Here is a 13,291-nt window from a genome sequence, read left to right as displayed (position 1 = left end):
GAACAATAGACAGTGAGCCAGACACAGCTGCAGATGGACAGATTGATGGTGGCTGAATCTACGGTCAGTGAGGGAGGGGCTCAGAAGGTCCTGAACCTGTAAGACAAAAAAAAAAAGTCAATACATGTATAGAAACTGAATGATCACCTACCTGTTAGACAGTAGCAAACAGTAAGACAGCGAGCCCTACACAGTGGCAGATGGATGGACCCTTGATAGACAGATGCACCATCAGGGAGGGAAGGGGTAAAGGCATCCTCGGAACCTGTAAGACAACAAAGAAAATCAATACATGTATAGAAACTGAATGATCACCTACCTGTTGTCACCTAATGGCAACCTCAGAACCTGAAAGACAACAAAGACAGTCAATACAGGTTTTGAAACGGAAAGATCACTTACCTTTTACACAGTTGCAGAACAATAGACAGTTAGCCAGACACCGCTGCAGATGGACAAATTGATGGTGGCTGGATCTACAGTCAGGGAGTGAGTGGCTCTGAAGGTCCTAAACGTGTAAGACAAAAACAAACGTCAATACATGTATAGAAATTGATTGATGACCAAACTCTTTCACACTTGCAGTCAGATAGTTAGTGAGTCACACACACCATTGCAATGGACAGACCCTTGTTTGATGGATCCACCATTTGGAAGGAGAGGGGTGTCCTGAAGTCCTGAAAGCCTGTAAGACAACAAAGAAAGTCAATACATGTATAGAAACTGAATGATCACCTACCTGTTAGACAGTAGCAAACAGATAGACAGCGAGCCATACACAGTGGCAGATGGATGGACCCTTGATGGACAGATGCACCATCAGGGAGGGAAGAGGTAATGGCATCCTCAGAACCTGAAAGACAACAAAGACAGTCAATACAGGTTTTGAAACAGAAAGATCACTTACCTTTTACACAGTTGCAGAACAATAGACAGTGAGCCAGACACAGCTGCAGATGGACAGATTGATGGTGGCTGAATCTACGGTCAGAGAGGGAGGGGCTCAGAAGGTCCTGAACCTGTAAGACAAAAAAAAAGTCAATACATGTATAGAAACTGAATGATCACCTACCTGTTAGACAGTAGCAAACAGTAAGACAGCGAGCCCTACACAGTGGCAGATGGATGGACCCTTGATAGACAGATGCACCATCAGGGAGGGAAGGCGTAAAGGCATCCTCGGAACCTGTAAGACAACAAAGAAAATCAATACATGTATAGAAACTGAATGATCACCTACCTGTTGTCACCTAATGGCAACCTCAGAACCAGAAAGACAACAAAGACAGTCAATACAGGTTTTGAAACGGAAAGATCACTTACCTTTTACACAGTTGCAGAACAATAGACAGTTAGCCAGACACAGCTGCAGATGGACAGATTGATGGTGGCTGGATCTACGGTCAGGGAGTGAGTGGCTCTGAAGGTCCTAAACGTGTAAGACAAAAACAAACGTCAATACATGTATAGAAATTGATTGATGACCAAACTCTTACACACTTGCAGTCAGATAGATATCGAGTCACACACACCATTGCAATGGACAGACCCTTGTTTGATGGATCCACCATTTGGAAGGAGAGGGGTGTCCTGAAGTCCTGAAAGCCTGTAAGACAACAAAGAAAGTCAATACATGTATAGAAACTGAATGATCACCTACCTGTTGTCACCTAATGGCAACCTCAGAACCTGAAAGACAACAAAGACAGTCAATACAGGTTTTGAAACGGAAAGATCACTTACCTTTTACACAGTTGCAGAACAATAGACAGTGAGCCAGACACAGCTGCAGATAGACAGATTGATGGTGGATGGATCTACGGTCAGGGAGTGAGTGGCTCTGAAGGTCCTAAACGTGTAAGACAAAAAAAAACGTCAATACATATATAGAAATTGATTGATGACCAAACTCTTTCACACTTGCAGTCAGATAGATATCGAGTCACGCACACCATTGCAATGGACAGACCCTTGTTTGATGGATCCACCATTTGGAAGGAGAGGGGTGTCCTGAAGTCCTGAAAGCCTGTAAGACAACAAAGAAAGTCAATACATGTATAGAAACTGAATGATCACCTACCTGTTAGACAGTAGCAAACAGATAGACAGCGAACCATACACAGTGGCAGATGGATGGACCCTTGATTGACAGATGCACCATCAGGGAGGGAAGAGGTAATGGCATCCTCAGAACCTGAAAGACAACAAAGACAGTCAATACAGGTTTTGAAACGGAAAGATCACTTACCTTTTACACAGTTGCAGAACAATAGACAGTGAGCCAGACACAGCTGCAGATAGACAGATTGATGGTGGCTGAATCTACGGTCAGTGAGGGAGGGGCTCAGAAGGTCCTGAACCTGTAAGACAAAAAAAAAAGTCAATACATGTATAGAAACTGAATGATCACCTACCTGTTAGACAGTAGCAAACAGTAAGACAGCGAGCCCTACACAGTGGCAGATGGATGGACCCTTGATAGACAGATGCACCATCAGGGAGGGAAGGGGTAAAGGCATCCTCGGAACCTGTAAGACAACAAAGAAAATCAATACATGTATAGAAACTGAATGATCACCTACCTGTTGTCACCTAATGGCAACCTCAGAACCTGAAAGACAACAAAGACAGTCAATACAGGTTTTGAAACGGAAAGATCACTTACCTTTTACACAGTTGCAGAACAATAGACAGTTAGCCAGACACAGCTGCAGATGGACAGATTGATGGTGGCTGGATCTACGGTCAGGGAGTGAGTGGCTCTGAAGGTCCTAAACGTGTAAGAAAAAAAAAAAAAACATCAATACATGTATAGAAATTGATTGATGACCAAACTCTTACACACTTGCAGTCAGATAGTTAGCGAGTCGAACACACCATTGCAATGGACAGATCCTTGTTTGATGGATCCACCATTAGGAAGGAGGGGGGAGTCCTGAAAGCCTGTAAGACAACAAAGAAAGTCAATACATGTATAGAAACTGAATGATCACCTACCTGTTAGACAGTAGCAAACAGATAGACAGCGAGCCATACACAGTGGCAGATGGATGGACCCTTGATGGACAGATGCACTATCAAGGAGGGAAGAGGTAATGGCATCCTCAGAACCTGAAAGACAACAAAGACAGTCAATACAGGTTTTGAAACGGAAAGATCACTTACCTTTTACACAGTTGCAGAACGATAGACAGTGAGCCAGACACAGCTGCAGATGGACAGATTGATGGTGGCTGGATCTACGGTCAGGGAGTGAGTGGCTCTGAAGGTCCTAAACGTGTAAGACAAAAAAAAACGTCAATACATGTATAGAAATTGATTGATGACCAAACTCTTACACACTTGCAGTCAGATAGTTAGCGAGTCACAGACACCGTTGCAATGGACAGACCCTTGTCTGATGGATCCACCATTTGGAAGGAGAGGGGTGTCCTGAAGTCCTGAAAGCCTGTAAGACAACAAAGAAAGTCAATACATGTATAGAAACTGAATGATCACCTACCTGTTGTTACCTAATGGCAACCTCAGAACCTGAAAGACAACAAAGACAGTCAATACAGGTTTTGAAACGGAAAGATCACTTACCTTTTACACAGTTGCAGAACAATAGACAGTGAGCGAGACACAGCTGCAGATGGACAGATTGATGGTGGCTGGATCTACGGTCAGGGAGTGAGTGGCTCTGAAGGTCCTAAACGTGTAAGACAAAAAAAAAAGTCAATACATGTATAGAAATTGATTGATGACCAAACTCTTACACACTTGCAGTCAGATAGTTAGCGAGTCACACACACCATTGCAATGGACAGACCCTTGTCAAAAAAAAGGCAATACATGTATAGAAACTGAATGATCACCTACCTGTTAGACAGTAGCAAACAGATAGATAGTGAGCCATACACAGTGGCAGATGGATGGAACCTTGATGGACAGATGCACTATCAGGGAGGGAAGAGGTAATGGCATCCTCAGAACCTGAAAGACAACAAAGACAGTCAATACAGGTTATGAAACAGAAAGATCACTTACCTGTTGTCACCTAATGGCAACCTCAGAACCTGAAAGACAACAAAGACAGTCAATACAGGTTTTGAAACGGAAAGATCACTTACCTTTTACACAGTTGTAGAACAATAGACAGTGAGCCAGACACAGATGCAGATGGACAGATTGATGGTGGCTGAATCTACGGTCAGTGAGGGAGGGGCTCAGAAGGTCCTGAACCTGTAAGACAAAAAAAAAAGTCAATACATGTATAGAAACTGAATGATCACCTACCTGTTAGACAGTAGCAAACAGTAAGACAGCGAGCCCTACACAGTGGCAGATGGATGGACCCTTGATAGACAGATGCACCATCAGGGAGGGAAGGGGTAAAGGCATCCTCGGAACCTGAAAGACAACAAAGAAAATCAATACATGTATAGAAACTGAATGATCACCTACCTGTTGTCACCTAATGGCAACCTCAGAACCTGAAAGACAACAAAGACAGTCAATACAGGTTTTGAAACGGAAAGATCACTTACCTTTTACACAGTTGCAGAACAATAGACAGTTAGCCAGACACCGCTGCAGATGGACAGATTGATGGTGGCTGGATCTACAGTCAGGGAGTGAGTGGCTCTGAAGGTCCTAAACGTGTAAGACAAAAAAAAACGTCAATACATGTATAGAAATTGATTGATGACCAAACTCTTTCACACTTGCAGTCAGATAGTTAGCGAGTCACACACACCATTGCAATGGACAGACCCTTGTTTGATGGATCCACCATTTGTAAGGAGAGGGGTGTCCTGAAGTCCTGAAAGCCTGTAAGACAACAAAGAAAGTCAATACATGTATAGAAACTGAATGATCACCTACCTGTTAGACAGTAGCAAACAGATAGACAGCGAGCCATACACAGTGGCAGATGGATGGACCCTTGATGGACAGATGCACCATCAGGGAGGGAAGAGGTAATGGCATCCTCAGAACCTGAAAGACAACAAAGACAGTCAATACAGGTTTTGAAACAGAAAGATCACTTACCTTTTACACAGTTGCAGAACAATAGACAGTGAGCCAGACACAGCTGCAGATGGACAGATTGATGGTGGCTGAATCTACGGTCAGAGAGGGAGGGGCTCAGAAGGTCCTGAACCTGTAAGACAAAAAAAAAGTCAATACATGTATAGAAACTGAATGATCACCTACCTGTTAGACAGTAGCAAACAGTAAGACAGTGAGCCCTACACAGTGGCAGATGGATGGACCCTTGATAGACAGATGGACCATCAGGGAGGGAAGGGGCAAAGGCATCCTCGGAACCTGTAAGACAATAAACAAAAACAATACATGTATAGAAACTGAATGATCACCTACCTGTTAGACAGTAGCAAACAGATAGACAGTGAGCCATACACAGTGGCAGATGGATGGACCCTTGATGGACAGATGCACTATCAGGGAGGGAAGAGGTAATGGCATCCTCAGAACCTGAAAGACAACAAAGACAGTCAACACAGGTTTTGAAACGGAAAGATCACTTACCTTTTACACAGTTGCAGAACAATAGACAGTGAGCCAGACACAGCTGCAGATGGACAGATTGATGGTGGCTGGATCTACGGTCAGGGAGTGAGTGGCTCTGAAGGTCCTAAACGTGTAAGACAAAAAAAAAAACGTCAATACATGTATAGAAATTGATTGATGACCAAACTCTTTCACACTTGCAGTCACATAGTTAGCGAGTCACACACACCATTGCAATGGACAGACCCTTGTTTGATGGATCCACCATTTGGAAGGAGAGGGGTGTCCTGAAGTCCTGAAAGCCTGTAAGACAACAAAGAAAGTCAATACATGTATAGAAACTGAATGATCACCTACCTGTTGTCACCTAATAGCAACCTCAGAACCTGAAAGACAAAAAAGACAGTCAATACAGGTTTTGAAACGGAAAGATCACTTACCTTTTACACAGTTGCAGAACAATAGACAGTTAGCCAGACACAGCTGCAGATGGACAGATTGATGGTGGCAGGATCTACGGTCAGGGAGAGAGTGTCTCTGAAGGTCCTAAACGTGTAAGACAAAAACAAACGTCAATACATGTATAGAAATTGATTGATGACCAAACTCTTACACACTTGCAGTCAGATAGATATCGAGTCACACACACCATTGCAATGGACAGACCCTTGTTTGATGGATCCAGCATTAGGAAGGAGGGGGGAGTCCTAAAAGCCTGTAAGACAACAAAGAAAGTCAATACATGTATAGAAACTTAATGATCACCTACCTGTTGGACAGTAGCAAACAGATAGATAGTGAGCCATACACAGTGGCAGATGGATGGACCCTTGATGGACAGATGCACTATCAGGGAGGGAAGAGGTAATGGCATCCTCAGAACCTGAAAGACAACAAAGACAATCAATACAAGTTTTGAAACAGAAAGATCACTTACCTGTTGTCACCTAATGGCAACCTCAGAACCTGAAAGACAACAAAGACAGTCAATACAGGTTTTGAAACGGAAAGATCACTTACCTTTTACACAGTTGTAGAACAATAGACAGTGAGCCAGACACAGATGCAGATGGACAGATTGATGGTGGCTGAATCTACGGTCAGTGAGGGAGGGGCTCAGAAGGTCCTGAACCTGTAAGACAAAAAAAAAAGTCAATACATGTATAGAAACTGAATGATCACCTACCTGTTAGACAGTAGCAAACAGTAAGACAGCGAGCCCTACACAGTGGCAGATGGATGGACCCTTGATGGACAGATGCACTATCAGGGAGGGAAGAGGTAATGGCATCCTCAGAACCTGAAAGACAACAAAGACAGTCAATACAGGTTTTGAAACGGAAAGATCACTTACCTTTTACACAGTTGCAGAACAATAGACAGTTAGCCAGACACAGCTGCGGATGGACAGATTGATGGTGGCTGGATCTACGGTCAGGGAGTGAGTGGCTCTGAAGGTCCTAAACGTGTAAGACAAAAACAAACGTCAATACATGTATAGAAATTGATTGATGACCAAACTCTTACACGCTTGCAGTCAGATAGATATTCGAGTCACACACACCATTGCAATGGACAGACCCTTGTTTGATGGATTCACCATTTGGAAGGAGAGGGGTGTCCTGAAGTCCTGAAAGCCTGTAAGACAACAAAGAAAGTCAATACATGTATAGAAACTGAATGATCACCTACCTGTTGTCACCTAATGGCAACCTCAGAACCTGAAAGACAACAAAGACAGTCAATACAGGTTTTGAAACGGAAAGATCACTTACCTTTTGCACAGTTGCAGAACAATAGACAGTTAGCCAGACACAGCTGCAGATGGACAGATTGATGGTGGCTGGATCTACGGTCAGGGAGTGAGTGGCTCTGAAGGTCCTAAACGTGTAAGACAAAAACAAACGTCAATACATGTATAGAAATTGATTGATGACTAAACTCTTACACACTTGCAGTCAGATAGATATCGAGTCACACACACCATTGCAATGGACAGACCCTTGTTTGATGGATCCTCCATTTGGAAGGAGAGGGGTGTCCTGAAGTCCTGAAAGCCTGTAAGACAACAAAGAAAGTCAATACATGTATAAAAACTGAATGATCACCTACCTGTTAGACAGGTGCAGACAGATGGAAAGCGAGCCCTACACAGTGGCAGATGGATGGACCCTTAATGGACAGATGCACCATCAGGGAGGGAAGGGGTAAAGGCATCCTCGGAACCTGAAAGACAAAAAAGACAATCAATACAACTTTTGAAACAGAAAGATCACTTACCTGTTGTCACCTAATGGCATCCTCGGAACCTGAAAGACAACAAAGAAAATCAATACATGTATAGAAACTGAATGATCACCTACCTGTTGTCACCTAATGGCATCCTCAGAACCTGAAAGACAACAAAGACAATCAATACAAGTTTTGAAACAGAAAGATCACTTACCTTTTACACAGTTGCAGAACAATAGACAGTTAGCCAGACACAGCTGCAGATGGACAGATTGATGGTGGCTGGATCTACGGTCAGGGAGTGAGTGGCTCTGAAGGTCCTAAACGTGTAAAACAAAAAAAAACGTCAATACATGTATAGAAATTGATTGATGACCAAACTCTTACACACTTGCAGTCAGATAGTTAGCGAGTCACACACACCATTGCAATGGACAGACCCTTGTTTGATGGATCCACCGTTTGGAAGGAGAGGGGTGTCCTGAAGTCCTGAAAGCCTGTAAGACAACAAAGAAAGTCAATACGTGTATAAAAACTGAATGATCACCTACCTGTTAGACAGGTGCAGACAGATGGACAGCGAGCCCTACACAGTGGCAGATGGATGGACCCTTGATGGACAGATGCACCATCAGGAAAGGAAGGGGTAAAGGCATCCTCGGAAACTGAAAGACAACAAAGACAATCAATACAAGTTTTGAAACAGAAAGATCACTTACCTTTTACACAGTTGCAGAACAATAGACAGTTAGCCAGACACAGCTGCAGATGGACAGATTGATGGTGGCTGGATCTACGGTCAGGGAGTGAGTGGCTCTGAAGGTCCTAAACGTGTAAGACAAAAACAAACGTCAATACATGTATAGAAATTGATTGATGACCAAACTCTTACACACTTGCAGTCAGATAGATATCGAGTCACACACACCACTGCAATGGACAGACCCTTGTTTGATGGATCCACCATTTGGAAGGAGAGGGGTGTCCTGAAGTCCTGAAAGCCTGTAAGACAACAAAGAAAGTCAATACATGTATAGAAATTGATTGATGACCAAACTCTTTCACACTTGCAGTCAGATAGTAAGCGAGTCACACACACCATTGCAATGGACAGACCCTTGTTTGATGGATCCACCATTTGGAAGGAGAGAGGTGTCTTGAAGTCCTGAAAGCCTGTAAGACAACAAAGAAAGTCAATACATGTATAGAAACTGAATGATCACCTACCTGTTGTCACCTAATGGCAACCTCAGAACCTGAAAGACAACAAAGACAGTCAATACAGGTTTTGAAACGGAAAGATCACTTACCTTTTTAGTGAGGGAGGGGCTCAGAAGGTCTTGAACCTGTAAGACAAAAAAAAAAGTCAATACATGTATAGAAACTGAATGATCACCTACCTGTTAGAAAGTAGCAAACAGTAAGACAGCGAGCCCTACACAGTGGCAGATGGATGGACCCTTGATAGACAGATGCACCATCAGGGAGGGAAGGGGTAAAGGCATCCTCGGAACCTGTAAGAACACAAAGAAAATCAATACATGTATAGAAACTGAATGATCACCTACCTGTTGTCACCTAATGGCAACCTCAGAACCTGAAAGACAACAAAGACAGTCAATACAGGTTTTGAAACGGAAAGATCACTTACCTTTTACACAGTTGCAGAACAATAGACAGTGAGCCAGACACAGCTGCAGATGGACAGATTGATGGTGGCTGGATCTACGGTCAGGGAGTGAGTGGCTCTGAAGGTCCTAAACGTTTAAGACAAAAAAAACATCAATACATGTATAGAAATTGATTGATGACCAAACTCTTTCACACTTGCAGTCAGATAGTAAGCGAGTCACACACACCATTGCAATGGACAGACCCTTGTTTGATGGATCCACCATTTGGAAGGAGAGAGGTGTCTTGAAGTCCTGAAAGCCTGTAAGACAACAAAGAAAGTCAATACATGTATAGAAACTGAATGATCACCTACCTGTTGTCACCTAATGGCAACCTCAGAACCTGAAAGACAACAAAGACAGTCAATACAGGTTTTGAAACGGAAAGATCACTTACCATTTTAGTGAGGGAGGGGCTCAGAAGGTCCTGAACCTGTAAGACAAAAAAAAAAAGTCAATACATGTATAGAAACTGAATGATCACCTACCTGTTAGACAGTAGCAAACAGTAAGACAGCGAGCCCTACACAGTGGCAGATGGATGGACCCTTGATAGACAGATGCACCATCAGGGAGGGAAGGGGTAAAGGCATCCTCGGAACCTGTAAGACAACAAAGAAAATCAATACATGTATAGAAGCTGAATGATCACCTACCTGTTGTCACCTAATGGCAACCTCAGAACCTGAAAGACAACAAAGACAATCAATACAAGTTTTGAAACAGAAAGATCACTTACCTTTTACACAGTTGCAGAACAATAGACAGTTAGCCAGACACAGCTGCAGATGGACAGATTGATGGTGGTTGGATCTACGGTCAGGGAGTGAGTGGCTCTGAAGGTCCAAAACGTGTAAGACAAAAACAAACATCAATACATGTATAGAAATTGATTGATGACCAAACTCTTACACACTTGCAGTCAGATAGTTAGCGAGTCACACACACCATTGCAATGGACAGACCCTTTTTTGATGGATCCACCATTTGGAAGGAGAGGGGTGTCCTGAAGTCCTGAAAGCCTGTAAGACAACAAAGAAAGTCAATACATGTATAGAAACTGAATGATCACCTACCTGTTAGACAGTAGCAAACAGTAAGACAGCGAGCCGTACACAGTGGCAGATGGATGGACCCTTGATAGACAGATGCACCATCAGGGAGGGAAGGGGTAAAGGCATCCTCGGAACCTGTAAGACAACAAAGAAAATCAATACATGTATAGAAGCTGAATGATCACCTACCTGTTGTCACCTAATGGCAACCTCAGAACCTGAAAGACAACAAGGAAAGGCAGATGGATGGACCCTTGATGGACAGATGCACCATCAGGAAAGGAAGGGGTAAAGGCATCCTCGGAAACTGAAAGACAACAAAGACAATCAATACAAGTTTTGAAACAGAAAGATCACTTACCTTTTACACAGTTGCAGAACAATAGACAGTTAGCCAGACACAGCTGCAGATGGACAGATTGATGGTGGCTGGATCTACGGTCAGGGAGTGAGTGGCTCTGAAGGTCCTAAACGTGTAAGACAAAAACAAACGTCAATACATGTATAGAAATTGATTGATGACCAAACTCTTACACACTTGCAGTCAGATAGATATCGAGTCACACACACCACTGCAATGGACAGACCCTTGTTTGATGGATCCACCATTTGGAAGGAGAGGGGTGTCCTGAAGTCCTGAAAGCCTGTAAGACAACAAAGAAAGTCAATACATGTATAGAAATTGATTGATGACCAAACTCTTTCACACTTGCAGTCAGATAGTAAGCGAGTCACACACACCATTGCAATGGACAGACCCTTGTTTGATGGATCCACCATTTGGAAGGAGAGAGGTGTCTTGAAGTCCTGAAAGCCTGTAAGACAACAAAGAAAGTCAATACATGTATAGAAACTGAATGATCACCTACCTGTTGTCACCTAATGGCAACCTCAGAACCTGAAAGACAACAAAGACAGTCAATACAGGTTTTGAAACGGAAAGATCACTTACCTTTTTAGTGAGGGAGGGGCTCAGAAGGTCTTGAACCTGTAAGACAAAAAAAAAAGTCAATACATGTATAGAAACTGAATGATCACCTACCTGTTAGAAAGTAGCAAACAGTAAGACAGCGAGCCCTACACAGTGGCAGATGGATGGACCCTTGATAGACAGATGCACCATCAGGGAGGGAAGGGGTAAAGGCATCCTCGGAACCTGTAAGAACACAAAGAAAATCAATACATGTATAGAAACTGAATGATCACCTACCTGTTGTCACCTAATGGCAACCTCAGAACCTGAAAGACAACAAAGACAGTCAATACAGGTTTTGAAACGGAAAGATCACTTACCTTTTACACAGTTGCAGAACAATAGACAGTGAGCCAGACACAGCTGCAGATGGACAGATTGATGGTGGCTGGATCTACGGTCAGGGAGTGAGTGGCTCTGAAGGTCCTAAACGTTTAAGACAAAAAAAACATCAATACATGTATAGAAATTGATTGATGACCAAACTCTTTCACACTTGCAGTCAGATAGTAAGCGAGTCACACACACCATTGCAATGGACAGACCCTTGTTTGATGGATCCACCATTTGGAAGGAGAGAGGTGTCTTGAAGTCCTGAAAGCCTGTAAGACAACAAAGAAAGTCAATACATGTATAGAAACTGAATGATCACCTACCTGTTGTCACCTAATGGCAACCTCAGAACCTGAAAGACAACAAAGACAGTCAATACAGGTTTTGAAACGGAAAGATCACTTACCATTTTAGTGAGGGAGGGGCTCAGAAGGTCCTGAACCTGTAAGACAAAAAAAAAAAGTCAATACATGTATAGAAACTGAATGATCACCTACCTGTTAGACAGTAGCAAACAGTAAGACAGCGAGCCCTACACAGTGGCAGATGGATGGACCCTTGATAGACAGATGCACCATCAGGGAGGGAAGGGGTAAAGGCATCCTCGGAACCTGTAAGACAACAAAGAAAATCAATACATGTATAGAAGCTGAATGATCACCTACCTGTTGTCACCTAATGGCAACCTCAGAACCTGAAAGACAACAAAGACAATCAATACAAGTTTTGAAACAGAAAGATCACTTACCTTTTACACAGTTGCAGAACAATAGACAGTTAGCCAGACACAGCTGCAGATGGACAGATTGATGGTGGTTGGATCTACGGTCAGGGAGTGAGTGGCTCTGAAGGTCCAAAACGTGTAAGACAAAAACAAACATCAATACATGTATAGAAATTGATTGATGACCAAACTCTTACACACTTGCAGTCAGATAGTTAGCGAGTCACACACACCATTGCAATGGACAGACCCTTTTTTGATGGATCCACCATTTGGAAGGAGAGGGGTGTCCTGAAGTCCTGAAAGCCTGTAAGACAACAAAGAAAGTCAATACATGTATAGAAACTGAATGATCACCTACCTGTTAGACAGTAGCAAACAGATAGATAGTGAGCCGTACACAGTGGCAGATGGATGGACCCTTGATGGACAGATGCACCATCAGGGAGGGAAGGGGTAAAGGCATCCTCGGAACCTGTAAGACAACAAAGAAAATCAATACATGTATAGAAACTGAATGATCACCTACCTGTTGTCACCTAATGGCAACCTCAGAACCTGAAAGACAACAAAGACAGTCAATACAGGTTTTGAAATGGAAAGATCACTTACCTTTTACACAGTTGCAGAACAATAGACAGTGAGCCAGACACAGCTGCAGATGGACAGATTGATGGTGGTTGGATCTACGGTCAGGGAGTGAGTGGCTCTGAAGGTCCTAAACGTGTAAAACAAAAAAAAACGTCAATACATGTATAGAAATTGATTGATGACCAAACTCTTT

The sequence above is a fragment of the Salminus brasiliensis genome, chromosome 12, assembly GCF_030463535.1.
Source record: "Salminus brasiliensis chromosome 12, fSalBra1.hap2, whole genome shotgun sequence".
Taxonomy (NCBI): Eukaryota; Metazoa; Chordata; class Actinopteri; order Characiformes; family Bryconidae; genus Salminus; species Salminus brasiliensis.
Note: the sequence above shows the minus strand (reverse complement) of the source record.